This window comes from Stegodyphus dumicola, chromosome 9 (assembly GCF_044657685.1).
Source record: "Stegodyphus dumicola isolate Sdum_Otavi_A_Nest chromosome 9, ASM4465768v1".
Taxonomy (NCBI): Eukaryota; Metazoa; Arthropoda; class Arachnida; order Araneae; family Eresidae; genus Stegodyphus; species Stegodyphus dumicola.
Window position 1 is genome coordinate 191,017,001 of NC_140776.1, and position 9,546 is coordinate 191,026,546.

Sequence of the window (9,546 nt, forward strand, 5' to 3'; positions counted from 1 at the left end):
GGTATTTTTTAGGAATTTTGAAGACGTTAAGTATTAATTTAAATATTCGACAAATTGTTTTGAGCCCATTATAATGCATCTAGTAGTAGATCTTCATGTTGCATTTTTAAATATACTTATTTTAAATTTATTTAAATGTGTGAACAGGAAATATGTTTTAAGTAGCTTTACAAAATTAATTCTATTTTCTTATAAAAATTAAAATTTATCAGAAAATTGCATTCTTAAAAGTGTGATTAAATTCATTTAATACATGGAACTGTTATTAAATACTACTGCTTTAGATTATAATGTTAAATTTCATGCATGCTTTTGTTAAATTTGCAAGCACATTTTAAAGAAAATCATTTTGTTCTTAAATTTGTCGTGGAAGGTCTCATGTTCAGCTAAATCAAATTTACTTTTGTGTGACCTTAAATTTGGGCACCGATAGTGAATTTGTTTTGGCATATTCGTAATTTTGATTGGAAAACTTAGTGCTACTATAAAAGAATGATCAACTGATTTTTACTTTATTATTGTAATAACTTGCAGGATTTTTCACAATATGATGTCGCATACGTTTTACTCTTCTTTGTTATCAAATACATAAAAGAGTATATTCCTAATCTGATATTTCATCTTTTGTAAGAGTGTAATATATCATAATGTGATACTTGGGAATATTTTTAGAGTACATAACAGTAATTTTTTTGACATGCTAATAGAACCAGTGTATTTTATTTACTTGTTGCTTTAAAACAGGTTTTAAATCAAGGCTATTTTTTTCTGCCTACTCAGTATGCACATAAAACTTACTTAAGCTATATTTTTAACAAATTAATGAGATATACAGTTAGTCACAAAACTCTGCGTACAGACTAAATTTTAAATTAAAAAAACACTCAAAGCATAGCAAAATTTATTTTAATCATTGCATTTTTTTCCCCTTCTATTAGCTAAAATTGTAAGTTTAAATAAAAAGTAAATAATATCAGTGTAATACTTTTTACATTTTTTCAAAAATATATTTTGTCAAAAAAACTCAGAAATTTCCTCCAATAAGTCTGCGTACAGTTTCAAAAAACAGCTAAATATAAGTTTTTTACGTTACTTCAGTATTTTGTAGAATATCCTTTATTCTTCAAAACAGCTTGCAGACGTCTGGGCATTGACTGAACTAGTTTTTCCGTGTCATCCGACGTAAATTTCGCCCATTCTTCCTGCAATTTACCAATTAGCTTATTTCGCGACGTAATATTGTGTTTTCGAATTCGTTTCTCCAATTTTGCACACAAATGTTCGATTGGATTGAGGTCTGGTGACTTTGGAGGATTACGCAACTGTCTTGGAGTGTGATAGAGGTGATATTCCTTCACAATTTTAGCTGTATGTTTCGGGTCACTGTCTTGTTGGAAAATAAAGGTATTAGATAGGTTTAAATTTCGGGCACTGTCTCGTATATTTTTCTTCAGAATATCCAGATAAACATACTTATCCATGACTTTATCAATAATGTGAAAATTTCCAACTCCTTTCGACGACATACACCCCCATACCATCATACCGCTAACTCCATGTTGTATATTTAGCTGCTGTATATTTAAGGGCTATACTTAACATGCTTGGTTTTTTTGCGTAGCTTACAGGTTTAAAATTGTGTATATACCTCATTGAACTGAGTTCTGAAATTCCTCATTCTGCTTATTTAATTCTGAAATCTTTGTGCATCTAATGCTGTTACTTTCAAAACTTTGTGCGGAACTTTCTTCTGATTAATCTGGAATGAAAATGCTACACATGGATTTATGTCATGTAGATAATGTATCAAGATGGCACTCAAATGTATGTGTGCTTAATAGTGATAATATTGTTTTTGAAGTTAAGTAATTTTATTTTATGTATACATTATTCTTGATAAAGAACTATATCAGTATCTCACGTTGCCAGCCATAAAATTTTGTACACATGTCATTCTGGTAAATGTTGTATGTGTGTAAAAATATCTAACTGCTGTATATTTAAGTGATGCATTTAATAAGCTTGTTTTTTTTTGCCGAACTTTAAATGCATATATATCTAAAATTCTGCATATTCCGCATTCTACTTAGCATTGTGGGCACGTATGATGGATATATTATTTATATTCAGCCATTGCAAGTTTTCAAATTTTATCCTTGATATACGGAACTGAACGTTTTCTTAAGTATATATTGTGATTATGAGAGTTATTATTTTTTTTGTGTGCTGTTAAAATATATTTTAGGATGTCTGTGTCTCTTTCATTTATAATAAACAGATTGATTTGATCAATAGCTTTATCAAAAATTTCATTATTTTCATTTGAAAAATTGAAGTTTCTCTAACACTGAAAATGTAAATTGCTGCAATGCACTTAATTCAATTACTAGTTTCTTAATGTTAAGACCAATGAAATTTAGAATACAAATGAAAGTGAAGAGAAACACACCTGTGTAATATTAAAATTAGTCTAAAAAGCAACTTTGGGTTTGAATTTCATTCAAAATCTATGCCACAATAAGACATTTTTTTTCTTTTTTGGCCTAATAATTTTAGAATGTCTTTGAATATCTGCAATGCAAATACTGCACAGAGATCAAAATCTGCATTATTTAAACTTTTATTGTTTAAGATTTCTTAAAAACAGTTATTTAATAATTTAAAAAATTCTTCAGTATGTAAAATTTAATCTCTTTAAGTAATATTTTCACTCCAATGCCGTGGAAAGAGATATACAAATTTTAGATCACGGTGTATTAATATGTTAATTACATCTTTGATAGGAGATACTAAATTATTTTTTGGCCCAGTACAGCCGATAGAAATATTTTGAAAATTTTTCACTGAAATAGTACATGATCTGAAGCTATCTGTTAACTTCTTACTATATAAATAATTAAAAAATAAGGTGTATACTCTGAATTACCTTTAAATTAGAACAAATAGTTGTAATGCGTACATTCCAGAATAGCGTTTGTCTATATGAAAGCAGGAATTAAAATCGAGATCAAATAGCCGTGAAAAAAAAAAAAAAAAAAAAGTGAGATAGCTTAAAATTCCATGCTTTCCTTCTAATTAAAATATTTTTACTAATAAGAAATCAACAATTTCTGACTACTATGGATTAATCGTTTTTAAACTTTGCATATAACAAGACAGAATTCCTTTTTGGTACTTTTTTTGTAAACATCGCAAAGTGTAGCAGAATTGTAGCGCCATCTTGCGGTCAGTAGGAATATCACGCAGGCAACCGAAAACACAAAAGAATATTTTCACACTGGCAGGCCTTGAGGTTATAGGTTGGCCTTGCTGCAATTAAACACTTATATCTTCAAATATAAACAAATGTCCGCCTCGTTAGTCTTAGCTCACTCTAAAAGTTTAAGTATTCATAACATATAAACCATGCAAGTTGGGATCGTGCTTTTAAAAATACAAGTAGAAATCACAATTCCAAATACAAATGTTCAAAAGAAACAAATTTGCACGGTATGTTTATCAAAAATCAACATAAAACTTACCCGTGCATGCAAATGGGGCGTTCCGTGTCGTAGAAATTTTCAATCATTCGTATCTTCAAAAACAACCACAATCTTGATACAGAAAACACATCTTTCGAAACCGGAGCACAAAATAAATTATAATAACACACTTTCAGAAGCACAAAAGCAAAATGCACAAAATTATAAAGATTCTCGAAACACCAAACCATTCAACCAACACGGCTGCTGACATGCCCGTCGCAAAGGGGTGTTAGGTTTGCCAGAATGTGAAAGGAAAGTCAAGGTACCCAGATTTGGCGCGAAATCGCCCATTTAGCAATATGCCGTAGACGGAACGAGAACATTCTGGAACTAATTTTTAGCGGTTTTTTTTTTTGGGAATATCCCGAAAAGTAGGTTAAAACTCTATATACCCTGCCTATGCAAGAAGATAGTAGTGTCTTGAAGGTCAGAGATTGGCTAGAGAGCAACGACAGAGTCGAAAGTTGTATTTTAGATCTTTGCCGTGAAGCTGTCTTCACTGTTATAACCTCAAGGGTGCGTTGCTGATTGTTTCCGTGTGTTCGTAGTAGTTTTGTAAACGTGTCTTTGGAACTGTCCTGTGTAATAGCGCTTACTGGCCAATAAATTGTGTTTCAATTCTTCATCAATTACTCCAAATCCATAAACCCGTAATGCAAAGATTCGAAAGGAAATCATTTAATTCTGCATGTATTTTTGAGCCCAGTCTCAAAATTGCTTAGAAGACTAAAAACATTTTCAATTCTGCTTCAAAAGAAACTAATGCTTGTATAGAGCAACCATATAATTGTTATCGAAGATCCTTAATTTTTTAAAAATTCCTATTTCTATTCTCGTCGAAATATTGGATGACATGAAAAAACTGAAATAACATAAATTTAAAGAGTTTTTATAATTATTGTACATTTTATATCCGTGTGCTTACTTTGATGCTTCATTAGGATTAAACAATTTTTTCCAACAGCGACTCTTCACCATTATCGCGAATAGGCAATTTTTCCCACCCCATTTGGGGCAATTTTTTCCCACCCTAGTTGGGGCAATTTTTTCCCACCCCAGTAGGGGCAATTTTTTCCCACCCCAGTTGGGGCAATTTTTCTCCCACCCTAGTTGGGGCAATTTTTTTCCCACCCTAGTTGGGGCAATTTTTTCCCACCCTAGTTGGGGCAATTTTTTCCCAACCCCAGTTGTGGCAATTTTTTCCCACCCTAGTTGGGGCAATTTTTTCCCACACCAGTTGGGGCAATTTTTTTTGCAATTTTTGCATACATTTGAACACGTAAAAAATATTATAATAATTAAACTCGCTTGGTCTCCTGGAATAGGCATTGCAGTCAATTAGTTTGTATCCCGAAATGCCGGCATTGCAGTAAACTGGGGAAAATAGAGGGTAATTGTACCCTTCCTATTTGTGTCATATCTTCTACAATTTCAAAGAACATAGTTTAAAGTAAACTCTTTGTTCTACTCGGAACACTCACATGTGTGCCAAATCAATTAGGCGAAATATTAGTTCTGATAATTGTTTTAATAGGAACTGGCAGCGGGAATCCAACACTGGCGACGTGTTAATATTAGTGGCGTCACTTAAAAATTAAGGCTGTGTAGAAATGTGAATACCTATTTTTGTAAAAAAGCAATTAGAACTTACTTAATAGGTATGGCGTTCACTCATAGCGGGAGCGCAACTATGGCAACGCGAACCTGAGACAGGTGATGTGAGAGCAATAGTATCACCATTCTATTACGCGGTATGGTGAGTTTTCCAAATCTTATGTGGCTTTCTTCTTATTTTGATGGTCAAGAGCGCACAATTTCATCCAGATCGGAATAAAAGTGTACATTTGTACAAATTACACAACAAAGAAAAACGGGCACAGATTTTTATATGTACAGATGATTCTAATAAATTCGGTTAGTGTTATTTCATAGTTTCAGATAATTTATATGAATTTCGGCTTTTTTCTAAATCGCTTAGTTTGTGAAAAATATAAGAATTAATTTGAAAGGAAAATTAAAATTCCTGTGCTTTGTTGAATGAGAAAAATCTGCTGCGTAATTTGAGTAAATATTTAATTTGGCTAGTGGCAATGCATTTCTTTTAAATAACTTGTTTGCTAAAGTTGGGTGACAAATATATTGCGATTTGCAACAGACTTCTTTTATACCCCCGAGCTAAATGATTACATTTGAAAAATAAATATTATCTTATGCTTTGCAGAATGGCAACAAAAAGCTTTACGGATGACCGGAAACACACGTCCTTATTTATGTTTTATTATTGATTTAGCTAAAATGACAGTGCAATTACTCCTAATTTCATTAACATCCAAGTAATCCAACCCCATTATTGCTGTTTTATATTATCCCATTATTGCTTATATATTTTCTGTAAAAATGCGTTTCTTTGCGTTTCTAAAAGCGGGCTGTAAATATAAATGTTTGGGAAACACAGCTTTAGGGCCCGATTCAAGACATTTTTAACCATAGCGTTAAGTGATTTTTACGGAATCACGTGGTACTCTGACATCACAAGTAGTTAAATCGCAAGTATTGGTATTCTCATCAAAGCTAGCGTTAAATTTGACCGTTAAATTGAAGAGACGGCTGTTAAAGTAACGACAGGTCTGACCCTTCGTGTTAAATAAACAGATGATTATATTTCCGGCAATAAACATGGCGGAAGGTTTTGCGTCAGTTTTAGCTGAAGCGTATTTGGATGAAATTAGTCGAATTTCTCTGCGTCGGCAGCGAATTTTAAGTGATCGAAGCAAAGCGTTCGATTTACATACAATATAGACAATGTATAATTAATTATTGTCAAGATTAATGAATTCCGGGCCCAGGAGAGTCTTGTTGGTGAGGTAAGTTCAGCTTCGTATTTTTTCATAGAATGTTAGAAAAATTACGCTTCGTATTTCTTCAGAATGTGTATTTTTATTTCACTGTCACTTATTGACGATCAACTGATTGTATAAATACAAAATGAATTGCGGAATGTGCATGTGTTTGTGCAGTAAAATTATCGCCAATACTGTTTGTGATGTTTCTTTTATTATCGCATAGTTTATGCTGTTTGTAAAATTGTATCCTACATTTCATGTAAATTTTGTGCTGATTTATCACAAAGGTTAAAAATGTGATGTGCCTTATTTTTATTTAATTTTACTGTACGACTGATAATTTAAAGTAGCATTCTATTTTGATTCTAATACTTTGTCGCCAAATCTGTTAGTTGGCGCCAGTGGTAAAAACTTAATAGTGTGATCTAAATTATAAATAATTTTGTTTTTTCTTTATAGTAAGATATATTAGGTATTTTTTAGGAATTTTGAAGACGTTAAGTATTAATTTAAATATTCGACAAATTGTTTTGAGCCCATTATAATGCATCTAGTAGTAGATCTTCATGTTGCATTTTTAAGTATACTTATTTTAAATTTATTTAAATTTGTGAACAGGAAATATGTTTTAAGTAGCTTTACAAAATTAATTCTATTTTCTTATAAAAATTAAAATTTATCAGCAAATTGCATTCTTAAAAGTGTGATTAAATTCATTTAATACATGGAACTGTTATTAAATACTAGTGCTTTAGATTATAATGTTAAATTTCATGCATGCTTTTGTTAAATTTGCAAGTACATTTTAAAGAAAATCAATTTGTTCATAAATTTGTCGTGGAAGATCTCATGTTCAGCTAAATCAAATTTACTTTTGTGTGACCTTAAATTTGGGCACCGATAGTGAATTTGTTTTGGCATATTCGTAATTTTGATTGGAAAACTTAGTGCTACTGTAAAAGAATGATCAACTGATTTTTACCTTATTATTGTAATGACTTGCAGGATTTTTCACAATATGATGTTGCATCGCGTTTTACTCTTCTTTGTTATCAAATACATAAAAGAGTATATTCCTAATCTGATATTTCATCTTTTGTAAGAGTGTAATATATCATAATGTGATACTTGGGAATTTTTTTAGAGTACATAACAGTATTTTTTTTTGACATGCTAATAGAACCAGTGTATTTTATTTACTTGTTGCTTTAAAACAGGTTTTAAATCAAGGCTATTTTTTTCTGCCTACTCAGTATGCACATAAAACTTACTTAAGCTATATTTTTAACAAATTAATGAGATATACAGTTAGTCACAAAACTCTGCGTACAGACTAAATTTTAAATTAAAAAAACACTTAAAGCATAGAAAAATGTATTTTAATCATTGCATTTTTTTTCCCTTCTATTAGCTAAAATTGTAAGCTTAAATAAAAAGTAAATAATATCAGTGTAATACTTTTTACATTTTTTCAAAAATACATTTTGTCAAAAAAACTCAGAAATTCCCTCCAATAAGTCTGCGTACACTTTCAAAAAAATGCTAAATATAAGTTTTTTACGTTACTTCAATACTTTGTAGGATATCCTTTATTCTTCAAAACAGCTTGCAGACGTCTGGGCATTGACTGAACTAGTTTTTCGGTGTCATCCGACGTAAATTTCGCCCATTCTTATTGCAATTTACTAATTAGCTTATTTCGCGACGTAATATTGTGTTTTCGAATTCGTTTCTCCAATTTTGCCCACAAATGTTCGATTGGATTGAGGTCTGGCGACTTTGGAGGAGTACGCAACTGTCTTGGAGTGTGATAGAGGTGATATTCCTTCACAATTTTAGCTGTATGTTTCGGGTCACTGTCTTTTTGGAAAATAAAGGTATTAGATAGGTTTAAATTTCGGGCACTGTCTCGTAGATTTTTCTTCAGAATATCCAGATAAACATACTTATCCATGACTTTATCAATAATGTGAAAATTTCCAACTCCTTTCGACGACATACACCCCCATACCATCACACCGCCAACTCCATGTTGTATATTTAGCTGCTGTATATTTAAAGACTATACTTAACAAGCATGGTTTTTTTTGCGTAACTTTATATGCATACAGGTTTAAAATTGTGTATATACCTCATTGAACTGAGTTCTGAAATTCCTCATTCTGCTTATTTAATTCTGAAATCTTTGTGCATCTAATGCTGTTACTTTCAAAACTTTGTGCGGAACTTTCTTCTGATTAATCTGGAATGAAAATGCTACACATGGATTTATGTCATGTAGGTAATGTATCAAGATGGCTCTCATATGTATGTGTGCTTAATAGTGATAATATTGTTTTGTGAAATTCAGTAATTTTATTTCATGTATACATTATTCTTGATAAAGAACTATATCAGTATCTCACGTTGCCAGCCATAAAGTTTTGTACACATGTCATTCTGATAAATGTTGTATGTGTGTAAAAATGTCTACCTGCTGTATATTTAAGTGATGCATTTAATAAGCTTGTTTTTTTGCCTAACTTTAAATGCATATATATCTAAAATTGTGTATATTCCGCATTCTACTTAGCATTGTGGGCACGTATGATGGATATATTATTTATATTCAGCCATTGCAAGTTTTCAAATTTTATCCTTGATATACAGAACTGAACGTTTTCTTAAGTATATATTGTGATTATGAGAGTTATTATTTTTTTGTGTGCTGTTAAAATATATTTTAGGATGTCTGTGTCTCTTTCATTTATAATAAACAGATTGATTTGATCAATAGCTTTATCAAAAATTTCATTATTTTCATTTGAAAAATTGAAGTTTCTCTAACACTGAAAATGTGAATTGCTGCAATGCACTTAATTCAATTACTAGTTTCTTAATGTTAACACCAATGAAGTTTAGAATACAAATGAAAGTGAAGAGAAACATACCTGTGTAATATTAAAATTAGTCTAAAAAGCAACTTTGGGTTTGAATATCATTCAAAATCTATGCCACAATAAGACATTTTTTTTCTTTTTTGGCCTAATAATTTTAGAATGTCTTTGAATATCTGCAATGCAAATACTGCACAGAGATCAAAATCTGCATTATTTAAACTTTAATTGTTTAAGATTTCTTAAAAACAGTTATTTAATAATTTAAAAAATTCTTCAGTATGTAAAATTTAATCTCTTTAA